A 15,754-nucleotide genomic window follows, 5' to 3' on the forward strand; every position below is an offset into this window, starting at 1 on the left:
TATCCATAATAGTTAAAAAGTAGAAATAACCCAAATGCCCATCAATTGTTGATAAAATAAAATGTTGTCTATCCATACCATGGAATATTATTTGTCAATGAAAAGAAACAAAGTATTGATTCATGCCACAACACAGATGAATCATGAAAACGTTACATTAAGTGAAGAAATCAAGTTACAAAAGACCACACATTCCATGATTCCATTTACACATAATGTCCAGCATAGGCAAAATAAAGAGACAGAAAGTGGATTTAGGTGTTGCTAAGGGATGGAGATGGTTGTGGTAAATAGGAGGTGACTGCAAAAGGGTTTGTACCAAAGGATTTCTTTGGGGAGGGATGAAAATGTTCTAAAATGGATTGTTCATGGTCATACAACTCTGTGAATATACTAAAAATCACTAAATTATGCACTTTTTAAATGGGTATATTGCATGGTAGGTGAACCATATCTCACTAAAGCTGTTGCAAAATAAGATTAAGAATAATAAATAAGAATTGACTGCATCACAAAAAAAAAAAGAGGTCACGATTATGCTCTCTTTGTCTAGTATACTTTCCAAAAAGCAAAGCATTATTTTTCATAATTTCATACTTCTGTTCAAGTGAATTATAATTATTCTTTGTTGTGAAATAATTCTGACCCCTTTTGTATAGCCAATATTTTAAAAAAAACAATACCTTAATCTCTTTAAGTTGATTGAAAAGGAAAAAAATCCACTAATTTCAACTAGAATATTAATATAAATAATTCCTAAATATAACCTTGTCCCAAGAAATATAGAATACATTATTAATCATGGTGTCCCTCTAGCAATAAAGAAATGGGACGAAAGAAAAATGTTTGATGAGGATATCACATATATTTTGGTAAGTTCTGGTACAGCCATTTGTATTTGCTCTCTAGGCTCTTTACTGAAGAGAATGCAAGGGCCTCTGGGTATAATAAAGAGACTGAACTAATATAAAATTCTGTTTGAAACACTTGAGTCATTTGGAACCAATATATGTTGTCATTATCCCATTCTAGTCTATCCTCATTCCTGTCCACCCTCAATTACTAGAAGTAAATGATACAGTGTTAGGAAAACTAGCCATAGCAATTTCTGTAGCATAAAGTACTTAATGTGGCTCCCCATAAACTCTATCCCTGAAATGTGTAACTCAGCTTCCTTTAGTCTATCTTTCAACTGACTGTAATGTAACAGTTGACATAGCTACTCTGTATTAAAATGCATGGTGGAGCAGGGCTCTTCTTTTACCAATGGTTTGCATTATTCAAGGGTTGGAGGTTTGGAAGTAATTTGCATTCTTTAGAGAATACTCAATAAGAATATATATTTCTAAACTGATTGTAATGCATCTATGGGGAATAACTGCTTGAAACTTAACACACACACGCATATACCCTCACCCACACAAACATACATACATAAAGTTAAAAAGAAGTAAAGGTCTTAAAAGATGGAAATAGCCCTCAGAGCAAATGAGGCTGTTATTCCCCAGGTTGGAGCACTGAAAGAAGCACTGAAGGTTTAGGCCTTAAAAGGCTAATGGCACCAGCAAATATTTTAGAGTCTGACAGTTATCAGGTACTATTCTAGACTCTTGAGGATTAATGTCTACAAAAGAGAAAATTCCTCCTCTCAGAGGACTTTCATTCTAGTGGATGGAAATGACATTCAACAAATAAATACATAATACAGAATCTGCTAGGGATATGAAGAAGAAATAAAGCAAGGCAAGAGTAGAGAGAGCAATGGAACATGTTTGAGTGCTAATGCAGACAGGGTGGACAGGAAAGGCTACTGCAGTAAAGGGCTATCAAAACAGAAATCTGATGAAAATGAGATTGTAAGCAATGCAACTTTAAGGAGGAGAAACATTCTAGGCAGCAAAGAGTGCAGTCTCTGAGGCATATAAGCAAGACTGGACTTCTCAAAGTATAGCAAGAACAGCAGTGTGGACAGAATGGAATTCACAAGGGAGAGAACAGTTGAAGGTGAAATTGGTGAGGTTATAATGATAAAGATTACAAAGCCATGATTAGGGTATTAGAGTTTGTTCTAAGTAAGATGAGAGAAGTCTTTGGAGAGATATTCAAGGAGATGTGATTCAAAGGGAACTATATTTTTAAAAGGTTACACTGACTAGTTCACAAAGAGTAGATTATAGGACAACAGGAGTGGAAAAAAGAAGACCAGAAAGATGAAGATCTGGGCAAAATATGAGGCTGACGTGGGTTGGCATTTAGAGGTAGAACTGGCAAGAAAGGCCAGGCTTAGTATATAAAGGCTGATCTTATATGATGTGCTGATGAATTGGAGGTCGATCAGGTCAGGTAAATAAAAAGTAACATGTTTTCTTTCATGGGCACTTGAGTAAAGGGTGGTATTGTTTATTGAAATAGGAAAATAAAGGAAACGTAGACCCAAAGAGCAGAGTTAATCAACAGTTCTGATTAATAGATATCGCAGTAACAATGTTGAGTAGGCAATTGGGTATATATTTGAGGTTCATGGGAGATGGCATAGGTGAAGACATAGTTTTAGAAGGCATCCATTTGGAGTTGACACATTTGTTAGGATACGGTCTAAGCTGCTATAACAACAAAATCCAAAAATATAGTGATTTAAATAAGATGGAAATATACTTCTCTGTCATATAAACGTCTAGCAGCAAGACACTACTCACCTTACTCTTGGAATTAGTTGTACTTCTAACTAGGTTTGAGTCACCAATCCTAGGCCAAGCTATTGCTTTTTTTTTTTTTTTCAAGCTATTGCTATTTTAAAGAAGTAAAGTCTTTTCCTGAGTTGACTCATAGAATATCTCTTTGTCCTCAAACCGAATTCACATTTATAGTCAATCCCATCACCTAATTTAGTATTCCACTGCCACAGTCCTCAGGTATCCAGATTATGTGTCAGTGTGGTGCCAAGCACTTGCTGGATTCTGACCACACAACAATAAACAGAAGAGATCTGGTCCCTGCTCTTAGAACAAAATCTACAGAATAGACAGAAGAAACAAGTAGTAACATATAAAGTGATGTGGGTATACAGGGGAAGCAGAGTGTTCAGAAAAAGTATCCAGAAGGAAAATGCTATTCAGCTCAACTCCCAGGTTTTAACTTGTGGAAACCTATGACTAGATTACAAAATCCTTTGTTTTCTAACTTGAGACACTCCTATACATTTCATATCTGGCATTTTCAACAAGAGCTAGTTCCCATCATTGAATACCACCCCACCTGACTCAAGTGAGTTCCTTGCTTCTTCTCAGAACAGACAAAAATTTACCACATTGTTTTGGAGCCTTGAGTATTTGAGAAGGCAAGGGGTTATATTGTAAGGGGTCAACAAATTATTTGTATACCACTACAAAGTATTTGTATACCAAGGGTACCTGTATACCCTTTCTTTATACAGATAATTGACCTCAACCAAATAGAGCTGTCTTTTCCACAGGCCACACTGATTGGTTCGAACCTCTGTAGTATTGCTTACTAAGTATTTTGAATATCACCCCCAACTTACATGTAGTACTTACAAATCTATAAGAATGTAATTATAATTATCAGATGCAAAATCACATAAAAGCATTAATAAATTCACAATAGCTATTTTATAGCATGTGGTTGTTCAATCAAAGGATGTTTAAAAGGGCAAATATTGATTCTGCAGTTTACATCCTTGCTTTCTACACTCTAGTGTTCCCGTGGCAGCTAAAGTGAGTATTGTAAAACTAAATCTAGATCATTCATTCTGTTCAGAAAATCTAATGGCTTCTCATCTCACTCAATGGCCTACAAGATCCTGCATGATCTGCTCTCACACCTGCATTCCTCATCACCTTCCATCCTTCCTTGTTCTCATGATCCCAATTATAGTAGATATGGTGCTATTCCTCAAGCCAAGTAAGTTACAATCTCAGGGTCTTTGGCATAATTCTACTATGCAGTCTCTGTTCTCTGCAGTCACTGTTCTCTGCAGTCACTGTTCTCTCTCCCTGGAATGATTTAGCTATCTTTCTTCCTTATGTTCTTCTCATCATCTTCCCAGATATGTGAGTGGACACTGGAGTGGCACTCAGATCCCTTTTACAGGCTGGTACATCCATCCTCAGCTGCTACTAATGTTGACTGGATGAGAACTCACAGCTACCCTTCCTTTATACAGATAATTGACCTCAACCAAATAGAGGTGCCTCTTCTGCAGGCCACGCCTTACCACTTCTGCCATAGGTCAACTGACACAAGCTACAAAAGGCCAAATCCTACCTCACAGTGGGACGACTTCTGCAGTGACCACATTCTTGCTGAGCTTTTTGCCCAGCCTATCCCTTCTGAGAACACCACCCTGTCCCTCAAATAAACCTTTTGAAAAAAAGTTCTACAGGTACCTAAGACAGATGTCTTCCCTAATCAGCATACAACTAGGCACTTGCTATCTCCCTTATCTTGCTTTACTTTTTTACATAGCACCTATAGCCAGATTGAATAATATATTTTTGTAATTCCTTTTGTTGTTGATCATTAACTTTTTCTTCCAGTGGCATGTAAACTCCATGAGGACAGGGGCTTTTTTTATTCACTACTATATTACCAAGCCTACAAAACTGTCTAGTTCATTACAGTTAATAAATATGCATTGTTAAATGTATGGATAAATGGAATAGAACAGTGAGTTTATTTTATTTTTTAAGTTCATTTGTTTATTTTTGAGAGAGAGAGAGAGAGAGAGAGAGAGAGAGAGAGAGAGAGAGACACAGCATGAACAGGAGAGAGGCAGAGAGAGTGGGAAACAGGGAATCTCAAGCAGGCTCTGCACTGTCAGCACAGAGCCCAACATGGGGCTGATCCCGTGAACCCAGGAGATCATGACCTGGGCTGAAATCCAGAGTTGGACGCTTAACCAACTGACTCACCCACGTGCCCTGAATTTATTTTATTATTTTTAAAAGGACGTCCTATTCTTAAAAACATTGGGGAACAACAGTCTGGATTAGTTTTATCTGCAATAAAGAAAGATTTTGTTAGGGACTGTGTGCTCTATGTCCCTTCAAACTAGGTCAACACTGGAATACTGATCATTGATATAATATGTTCTTATGAGCTAAGAGTTAGCTCATTAACATACTCTTCCCAAGGCTTGAAATCTTTAAACTCAAAGTTTTTAACCTTGTTATATTCTGACAGTAATTCAAATTCCCCTCCAAATTTCTTAATTAGCCTTTGTTTCTTAAATAAGAATTTATTTTTCTGTTAATCAATATTTTGAACTGAGATCTTCAAAGCCCATATTGAAAATGAAAATGTATATATTTAACAATAAAAATCATTAAATAAGGAAAAATACATTGTAACTATACAACAGCCAATGTAAGTAAACCTCACTCATATTCAGTCAGAGACAGTCCCTAGAATTCTAGAGGAGTTTCTTTAAAATTGATTTTAAAATAAGGTAATAGCTGTTTTACTACACAGACCCTATTGGCTGTAAAGCCAGCAAAGGACTACAGCTTACATCTGAGCTCCTTCATTAAGGAAACACTGCAGCTGGATATGACACATCAAAAATATTCAAATATCAAACTATGGAGATTCTGGCTGACTTTCTGCCCCTTCAGTTCATAAGCTTTCTAATAGAACTCAACCTTGATGAGTGTTTGCAGAAAATTGTCTGCATTGTCAACTATATTCCACAAAAATGGCTTGAATAATTTGACTTTTACAGATTTTAATAGTCAGAAAGGATCTGAGATTGCATTCTAACTCCACAGAAGTCTTTTCCTTAAGCAATAAATAAAGTTTGATTTAATTTTTTCATAAAGAGGTTTCTGTGGTCATGAAAGCCTGCTGTCTATGCCATTCAAAATGAAGAAATATTCCAGGGGGAGAATCTCAAACAGATTCCAATAAAGACCTTGTAAAGATCTTTCATTCTAATTTGGGAGTACATAATGAATACACTTCTTTGCAACTAGCATTTAATACCAGTGCTTTTATGGTTTATGATGTAACATTTGTTTCTTTTTATTCAACAGAAAAGGTCAATGTGACTAATAATTACAACTACGACTCTGAGAGAAGAAGACTGTAATTAGACTATTTTTCAACAAATAATAAAGTGTCAGAAAAAGAAAGTGAATCCTTAGTGTCAGCAAAACTACTTTACATATATACAGGAAAAGTGATTCTTTCACACAGATGCATACTTCGGGTGACCTTCCAATAATCCAACTCAAATAATAAATATGCATTAAAAACACTATCAAGATATTCAAACTAAAGCAATGGTTCTCATCCAAGGGCGATTTTGCCTACAAGGTGATTATTGGGCAATTTTGAAAACATTTTTGATTGCTACAACTGGAGGAGTACCATTGACATCTAGAGGGTAAAGGCCAGAGATGCTGCTAATAAACATCTTATGATTCACAGGAGAGCATTCCACAACAAAAAACTCTCCAGACCCACACACCATGTTGATTTTGAGAAACTCTGAGCTATGTCATAACACTTTCTGATTCTGATATTAATAATTTTTAAAGTATCCACAGTTATTATAGTTCTATAGTGAGGTGGTTGTATACTAACATTTGAGAGACATTTTTTTAAATGTTTGTTTGTTTTGAGAGAGAGAGAGCAAGCAGGGGAAGGCAGAGAGAGGGGGAGAGAGAAAATCCTAGGTAGGCTACACACTACCAGGGCAGAGACCTACAAGGGGACACAGGGCTCGATCCCACAAACTGTGAGACCATGACCTGAGCCATAATCAAGAATCAGTGACTCAACCAACTGGGCCACCTAGATGCCCCTTCAGTGACATTTTGCAGCTGTTGTAGATTAAAAGAATTAAAAAGAAAAAAGAAAAAAAAAAAGAATGAGGGGTGTTAGACTTCTTAGAACCCAGAACTCTGAGACAATACTGGGATTCCAGATACTTAAATGTCATGTCATTGTCCTTTAAGGCTGTATAAGTTTGTTAAGATTGCCATAAGAAAAGTGCCACAGGGTGGATGGCTTCAACAGCTGAAATTTATTTTTTCACAGTTCTGGAGGCTAAAACTCCAGGAGGTTTGTTTCTTCTAAGGCTTTTCTCCTTTGTGTGTAGATGGCAGTCTTCTCCCTAAGTCTTCACATGATTTTCCCTTTGTGTGCCTGTTATCTAATCTCTTCTTCTAGTAAAAAACACTAGTCATACTGGATTAGAGTCCACACCAATGACTTTCTTCAAATTTAACTATTTTAAGCCCTCATCTCCAAAAACAGTCACATTCTGAGGCACTGAGGGTTAGAACCTAAACATATAAATGCTGAGTGGGACACAACTCAGCCATTAACAGGGGCATTGGCCTGTTTTTGGTCCAGAAGTCCTCCAGAGAGAGCACATCTAGTAGTCATTGTGCAAGCTTTCCAGCCTTTCTACTGCACTAGAGAGCAAGAAGGCATACACAAGCGAAAAGTAAGCCTTATCTGAATCAATCCATAATTTTTGTGAAATGACTGAATTTGCCTCAAATTTTTGCCAGAAATAGTTACAGGAACTCAAAAGAAACAAAAACCGTAACTTTGAATCACAGAACTAATTTGCATATATAAAACATTTCCTAAAGGAAACCAGAAATAGAAGAATGAGTTTTATGCAAGAATTATGTTGGCCATGTTGCCCAGAACGCCACAAGCAGAGACCAGCACAATATATATTTGTTTACTGATACTATCAATGGAGAATATCCTTTAAAACTATATATACTCTATGGTAGCGTGCTTATAAGTTGCCTCCTACCCAGTCTCCAGACTTCTCTCTTACTACTTGTTGTCATGCATTTTATGATTCAGCAACAACAAATTATCAGTAGTCACACGCTCAGTTTATACTGTTTTCCTTCTCCATACAATGCCCTATTCTCTCCTTCCCTTCCCACATTCCCAACTAACCCTTCCTACTTCAAAACTGCACAAAAATAACTTATAACATTTCTTTTTAACAGAAGGTAATATTTTTAAACAGACTAATTTAAACTTGATAGGTCGTACTGAAAACAAAATATATATATATGCATGTATAGGTGTGTATATGTATATACGTACATATGCATATGTATAAAGCCACATGTTCAAAAATATATGTATATGTGTATATGCATATTCATTTATCTATTCACAAATATTTATTATCTATTTTGTGTTAGGCCCCTTGTTAGGTGCTAGATATGTGATAATACAAGATATGCAATATTCTTGCCATCAAATAAAACATATTATTAGAATATATTATAGAATATGTGTAGTAAACAGTAGCTAGCTCTCTTTCTTGAAAAGACAAATGGAGGCATAAAGCCAGTAAGTAAAGCAACAAGCAAAGCACTGACTTTTTAAAAAATAGCATGTAAACTTGTTTTCTTCAAATAATTCTATTTAAATAATTTTTTTTTGGAGGGGATCATAAAATCAAGGTAATCTTTTTAAACTCACTGGCATTCAAAACAAGTTTTCTTGGAATTTTGTGATTAATGAAGCAAATATTTTATAAGTTTCTTAAGAATGATGCATAATGCATGTATTTAATTTAATCATTAAATAGTATGGATTACTGACAACTATTCAGAGTGGGCAATTAAAGTTCCCATTCTGAAACTAAAACACGGCAAAGGAAAAAGCACTATATGAGCAGAGATTGTGAATTTGTCCAGACACCCATGCCTCTCCCAACCCAGCTGAGGGTGTGACTCTACAGAAGGTAGCTAAGCAATTTGAATCCTAGATCCTTTATCTATAACACGACAAAGTTGACTTAAGTGATTAGCATTTCCACTGAATTCCAAAATATTTCTATATTTTGATGAAAAAACAAATATTTTAAAATCTGTTTTTACCAAGTTTTTAAACTTGTTCTCTATATCAGAATTAGATACATAACCAAACCTCATATTTTAGAGGTCGGTAGTGAGCATATGACTTCGGGTTAATTGCTGTTATAAGGTAGCATAGTGTAAGATCTTTGAAAGTTTTGTCAGTAAAATAAATTAATAATTTATGAAGTAAATTATAAATATACATATAAATCTTTACTAAGATTATATATGCTAAGGTCATAGCAACCTCTGAAAATGTTGTATGACCAATTAAACGGTTAAAGTTTCATAATTTTTTTTTAATGTTTATTTATTTTTGAGACATAGAGAGAGACAGAGCATGCACGGGGGAGGGTCAGAGAGAGAGGGAGACACAGAATCCGAAACAGGCTCCAGGCTCTGAGCTGTCAGCACAGAGCCCGACGCAGGGCTCGAACTCACGGAGTGTGAGATCATGACCGGAGCTGAAGTCAGACACTTAACCAACTGAGCCACCCAGGCGCCCCTCATAATGTTTTGTCTGTCAGATAGATTGACATAAATGGATTAAAACATGGGAGAAATCTTCACGTAGTTTAATCTTCCTCTGTTTTTCTTTGTTTAACTGTATCTCAAACTATGCACTATTTATATAGACTAGAAATAATTGAGGGGTAATAACTGATTAGCTTTCCTCAGCAGGACTTTGACCAACACATTAAATAAACTTGTTTAAATAAAGCAAATCCATAAAAGCAATAGAATAACCAAAGGAAAGATTGTAAAAGGTGGTAAAAACTAATGGCACTTGAATTATTATAGAACAAGAATAAACAAGGGAGTATGTGAAGAAAATAATTGAGGAAAATAGGTGTACTTTAAAATTACTTTGCATACAACTAATAGCCAACATTCTGGTTACTATCTTTAAATATGCAGAAAATAAAAGATGTATCTGCATCATATTTTACATTTTAGTCATGAAATTAAAAATGAGTGTCATATTTTAGATCTTGACTGTATATCCAGAGGAGTGGAAACAATATGATAAAAAAAAAAAATCATTGGCCCAAAAAGCAAAACCATCTGGTAAAGTCATGAATGACTGAGTTGAACAGCAGGGGAGCCTACTGATAATCATTTTTGCAGTCAATTGAGAATTTTGTAGAGAATATATTAAAGAGTAGTAGTGCAGTGACCCAAATAAATTGCTTAAGAAAAAAAGTCAAAATCAGTTAACAAATATTTTATTCCTAACAAAATTGAATGCTTTTAAGAATTAGTAGGGAAAAATGCGTTTGTTTATTGCTTTGATGGAGCCATTTCCTCCAAATTTTAACAATTCTCCACTGAATTGTGCTTTTGATGACATTCCAAGAGAATAGGAAAATTTCCTATGTCCTACTTTTAGTAAGCAAGAGATATTTGTTACCAATGCTTCAATTCTGAAACACAGAAGGATAAAACCAATCCCTAGCAATGAATACTGTGAAACTTTCTTTATAAATTAGTATTTTACACTGCTAACTGTCCTCAAGAAACCATTCTTCATCTCTCTCTTTTTTCTTAAGCAGTAGAATGCTGTTATTTACAGCTTATGTGGAGTCGGGACACCCAGCTACAGACTTGATTTCCCATCCTTCACAGCAGGTATGTGAGGTCACAGTGTTATGTCTGGGTCAAAGAGGATGCGAGCACAAATAATATGTATAACTTCAGAGTAACTGCCTTGAAGATAAAGTCATTTGTTCTGAACTTCCTCTTTTCTCTTGCCTCCAATCCATGTAGAGTAGAACAATATCCTAGGTGATGACTGAACATCTAACTATGTCATTATCCTATGAGAAAACTATACCCATGAATGATTTTTTTGTAGTAGACCTATTCCAGCTTTGACCTCTCTCTTCTGATAGAATATGAGAAAATTACTTTCAATCTTATTTAAAATAACTATAGTTTTGGTTCATTTGTTATAAAAATTTATCTTGTACCTCATCTCATATAAAAATTTGGTAAGAAATGTGAGAAACTACAATAATAAAAACTCAAAATATTTGTTATTGATTTAGCAATTAGGTGAATGGTGGTGAGGAAACAGGGCTAGTGACCCATTTTATTCCAAGGAAAACTAACAGGAAACAATGCAACCTGCTATGCATTGAATGTGTCCTCCTCAAAATTCACATGTTGAAGCCCTAATTCCCAGTGTGATGGCATTTGGAGGTGGGGTCTTTGGGAGATAATTAAGTCATGAGGATACAGCCCTCCTGAATTAGAATAATGCCCTTTAAGTGGAGATATGAGAAAAATGGTCTATCTTCACCATGTGAAGATACAACAAGAAGACAGCCATCTGTAAACCAAAAAGAGAGCTCTCATCAGAATCTGATCATGCTAGCACCCCAGTCACAGATTTCCAGCCTCCAGAGCTATTAGAAATAAGTATCTTTTGTTTAAGCCACTATGATATCTTACTACCACGGCCCAAACTAAGATACAACCTGTGAGAAAACAGAAAGGAGGCAATGAATTGCTGAGTCTGTTGCTCTAGAAAAATGGATTGGAAGACTATTTCTAGTGGAAGCAAAGAAAGTATCAAATAGTTTCTGGGAGACCTGGCATGATGAATGCCTTCACCACAGACGTTAGACTCTTTTTATTCAATTTCAAAAGGGGCACTATATGTACATCTGTCTCAAAAAACGATATTTTATAATTATAAGACTCTTAAAATCATCTGTCAGACAAATCCAGATGCCAAATAAGTTAAAACCTTCAGTATTCAAACCACTACTCAAAAATAATTTATACACGTGGGAAATCAAAGTTAATGATTCAGAAAGTATTTCTGAATGTACCATTATATGCCCAAGATGGTACAAAGTCTTGAGGCCATAGAAAGGATAGGATATTGTACCTACAATCAAGGATATGTCACCCTTGTTGAAAATACAAAATTAATCAACTTTAAACAATTAAAGAAACATCTGCTATTAAAAATCAATGCTTCTGGTTATAATCTGATTAAAATTATTAGTGTTAATATGTGATTTTCTGGTGAATAAAAAATAAATGACTAAGACATAGTTCTCATGAAAAGAAATTATAATGTAGGATAGGGATGGGGAATTAGTGGTGGGATAGGGAAAAGAAAAATACAAACATAGTCTTACAAACAAATACACAAATATATAACATAGAGCAGATGTCAAAAAAGAATAAAATGTTATGTCAGGTCCATAGATAGATTGGGAAATTATAGGCACTAAGACCGGTCTTTGAAGAATGGCTAGGAATAGAAAACATTTACTCATCCATCCATTCAACATGTTTTTTGAACAGCTTTTATTATATACATGTTATGTTCCAAGTATTAGGCTCCTGTTCATGGCCACAGAATGTTCACTGACCAACAGATTAGTTCTGCAATGCAGTTGCTCTGGCCAGATGCTGAGAAGACTCGGGTAAATCAGAAGGTATAGCCCTGCTCTCAAGGAGCTCATAGCCTAAAGGGAACTAAGTGAAGGAGAGGGAGAAAACTGCTGATAAAGATGAGGCAAAATGAGGATCAGAGTCAAAAAAAGGATTGAATCAGGTGAGGAAGGAAGCAGTATAACCACATTCTGACAAATTAGGTGAAATACAGAAACAGAATAGCATTCAACAAGTAATTACTCTTATCAAAGACTGGTAATAATATACTATAAATAAAAATACAAATAATGTTGGAGAAACCCTTATCTAAGAAGTGGAATTAGAAATTACATTTTTTTTTATTGAGCAAGTACTTCTGGTCCCACACTCAACATCCATAGGTCAACCAAGTTTTGCTTTTTTTTTGTTTGTTTTTGTTTTTTTCCTAAAAATGCTAATAATCGCATTTAGGAGAATTCCATTGACTAAAAGAATTTTCCATTTTATTATGTTGTGAATGATCTCATTTTATTTACTTATTTATTTATTTTGTTTAACAGGGCCTATGTATTATGATCAAGCAGTGGAGACTTTCCTTCACATACACAACTTGAAAGCCCTACTTGCACTGTAGCTGGAGTAAAGCAGACAATCGAGAGGGTCGCCAGTTTCCTCCAGGTCTTTGATTCTTGTCTATTTCCTCACCTCATGAACCCTGACTACTGACCAAACATAAACCTTGCAGAAACAGTCCTCAGAAAGCACTATTCTGACAATTATCAAGATAAGATTACACTAACAATCCTGAGAAGTTGGCACAAAAATGAGTTCAACCTTCAACTTCAAGTTTTGCAGAATTTAAATACAAAAACTGTTAACCCAAGCCAAACCATAAGGAGACATGTGTCTCTCTCCTCTCCTCTCCCAATAAGACACCAATCTTGTTTCAACCCAGGAAGTTAACCTGGTCTTTAGATGCTCCCAATGTACATCAGCTAAGTAAAGCCTGTATCTTTTCTTTGCATCACTTATATTTGGATAGCACAGAAATGTATTGATAAAGGTCACCCACAAAACAACATTTAACATGTGATCAGTGGCTAACAGAGAAAGATGATCTGCTTTGCCCTCTTTCTATAACAGCAGATGTCTGGCCATGTAAACAAGTCACTCATTTGAAATATCTGAAGATGAGGACAGTTATACCAGTTAAGTCAAACTTCTTAATGTCTGAAGGTATGGCCTACCTTCTTAATGCTTGTATATGCTCAAGATCCATCCTCATCTCAGAAACAAGAAACTCATGGCAAATGCCAGTTGCACCTTAATTGTTTTAGTGTCTTCTCGTAAACCCTAGCACCACAGCCAGATCCCACTCCAGAGTCACAAGAAGGATCTTCAGAACTTTATTTTCATTATTTTTTTTCTTTTGAGAGACAGAGACAGAGGGTGCAAGTGGGCAAGGGGCAGAGAGAGAGAGAGAGAGAATCCCAGGGGGGGCAGAGACAGAGAGGGGGGGAGCAGAAAGAGGTGGAGAGAGAGAGAAGTGGGGCTCGCCCCAAGGGGGGCTCATGTTTACCCAAAGCAGGGCCCGAGCTCACCCAATCTGGGACTTGACCTCATGAGCTGTGAGATCATAACCTGAGCCAAAGTCAGATGCTTAACAACTGAGCCACCCAGGCACCCAATTTTCATTATTTTTCCATTCTGTTGAAAATTATTTCTACTTTTCCCTGTGAACCTTTCTCCTTTAAGTCCAGAGGATAATCTCTCATTTCTTTTGGATCTCTAAGTTCACTCCTCATCACAAGGTGCACCTTATATCATTATCACATTGTGTATTCAATTTAACAAATATTTCCAAACATTTATCGCAGGCATTATAGAAGATGAGGCACTGTGAGATTTAGAGGGGATTTAACACACACAATGAATTTAAGAAGCAGAAAACGGAGACAGAAATGATGACATCTTGGGCAAAGGGAATAGCACTAGCTAAAGCACCAGGACTTAAAAGCCAGCAGTGCCTTACTGAAAAAGTACTCCACTTCGGCCATTTCCCTGAATATTTATAAAGATAAAAGGAAAATTAAACAATAAAGGTCATATTTTTTCCCAAGAGTCCTGAGAAGTTTGCATGTAGTTTAATAAATAATGACAAATGAATGTTTTTGAGAAGTGGTTAGTAGGTAAGATCAGTGTCTTCATTTTAGAAGATTAATATAAGTCATGCACAGAAAGAATTGGAAAAGAGTCATGAGAAAAAGAGACCAATTAGGAAGCTCTTGAAATACAGAAAAGAGAGAAACCAAAGGATTGTCAGAGATGTAAGCCCTGTAAAAGTTGACAACTTAGATGCTGAAAAAGGAACAGAAACAGAAAATGGTTTTGGATTTTGGCCTGAATGACAGACAGAACATTAGTCTTATTGGCAGAGATAAAGAAGACAAGAGGGAAAGCCAATCATGATAAAATCATGAGCTCTTTTTCAGGTATGTGTAAGTACTCAGAATTTAGGTCTATATTGAAAAAAATTACTTCTGTATTGTTTTCTGTAATCTGGTCTTTCTCCATAGCCTTATCCATTTCTGATCAGTGACTGGGGGGAAGATAACTAAATGTGCAGTCTAATTCAGAGATTCATTTGAATACAGTGTCTCTTAGATACAATATGCTCCAAAGATTGACCCTTACTTCTGGGGGGACGGGGGCGGAGTGTGGGTTTTTACTTGTATGATATGGGAGAAGAAACATAAAATCCGCACTTTCTCCTCTAGCAGTTTCAGCAATGCCCTTTGTCCTCCTGGATTCTGGTTGTTCTGCTCTCTTTTGATGCTGAAGTCTATGGCTAATACATTTTAGAGGTCATGCTTTTGGCACAAACACTGCTTCTTGTGGTTTTCATACCTGCCTTTAACCTTCAACCTTGCTGTAGAAACCTCAGGTCTGCCTGAAACTTTTATCGGGCCCTGATTAGAATCATTCTGTTTATAGTCCTCACTTGGTCCCAACAATAGTGACCCTCTTCTGGCAAGATCCATATGAGAACCAAGGGTGCCTTAGAAAAGCTAATCGTCGGAAGGATTTTTAATCTTAATAGGTTACACTGGCCAGTTCACTTTGAAACGGTTGTGCACCAATTTCTTACAAGACCCTCTACAAGTATCCTCCTCTTGAAGTTTCAAATGGGAAACGGGTCTCCCTCTGACTTTGCTAATATTTTCTCTATTCTAATGTACTTTCTAAAGCCTAGAAAAAAGGAAAATGTAGACCCACAAGTAGCGGCTTTATTTTCCTCTCTTTCTTCTTTCCAAAATCCACTAGGCCAAGACTCCATAGAGGGCAAAGTTATGCTCTAGATGTTACAAGAAAGCTCTGAAATGACTACTCCAAGATGAGTTGTTTATTTGCAAATATGGGGAATGTAAAAATAATGGAACCCTTCTCTCTAGAATAGCTACTAGTTTGATTTATCATTATGAGAGGAAACTGCCAAC

At 36.0% G+C, this 15,754-nt stretch overlaps 1 long non-coding RNA gene across 1 annotated transcript; it reads left to right on the top strand.

The window, feature by feature from the left end:
• The first annotated feature begins 6,994 nt into the window (after positions 1-6,994).
• LOC122240129 lies at positions 6,995-13,144 on the top strand. Its single transcript, XR_006219470.1, has 3 exons — positions 6,995-7,083; positions 10,415-10,493; positions 12,818-13,144. It is a non-coding gene; the product is annotated as an uncharacterized LOC122240129 (long non-coding RNA).
• Positions 13,145-15,754: the final 2,610 nt, after the last annotated feature.

The sequence above is a fragment of the Panthera tigris genome, chromosome B4 (genome assembly GCF_018350195.1).
Source record: "Panthera tigris isolate Pti1 chromosome B4, P.tigris_Pti1_mat1.1, whole genome shotgun sequence".
Taxonomy (NCBI): Eukaryota; Metazoa; Chordata; class Mammalia; order Carnivora; family Felidae; genus Panthera; species Panthera tigris.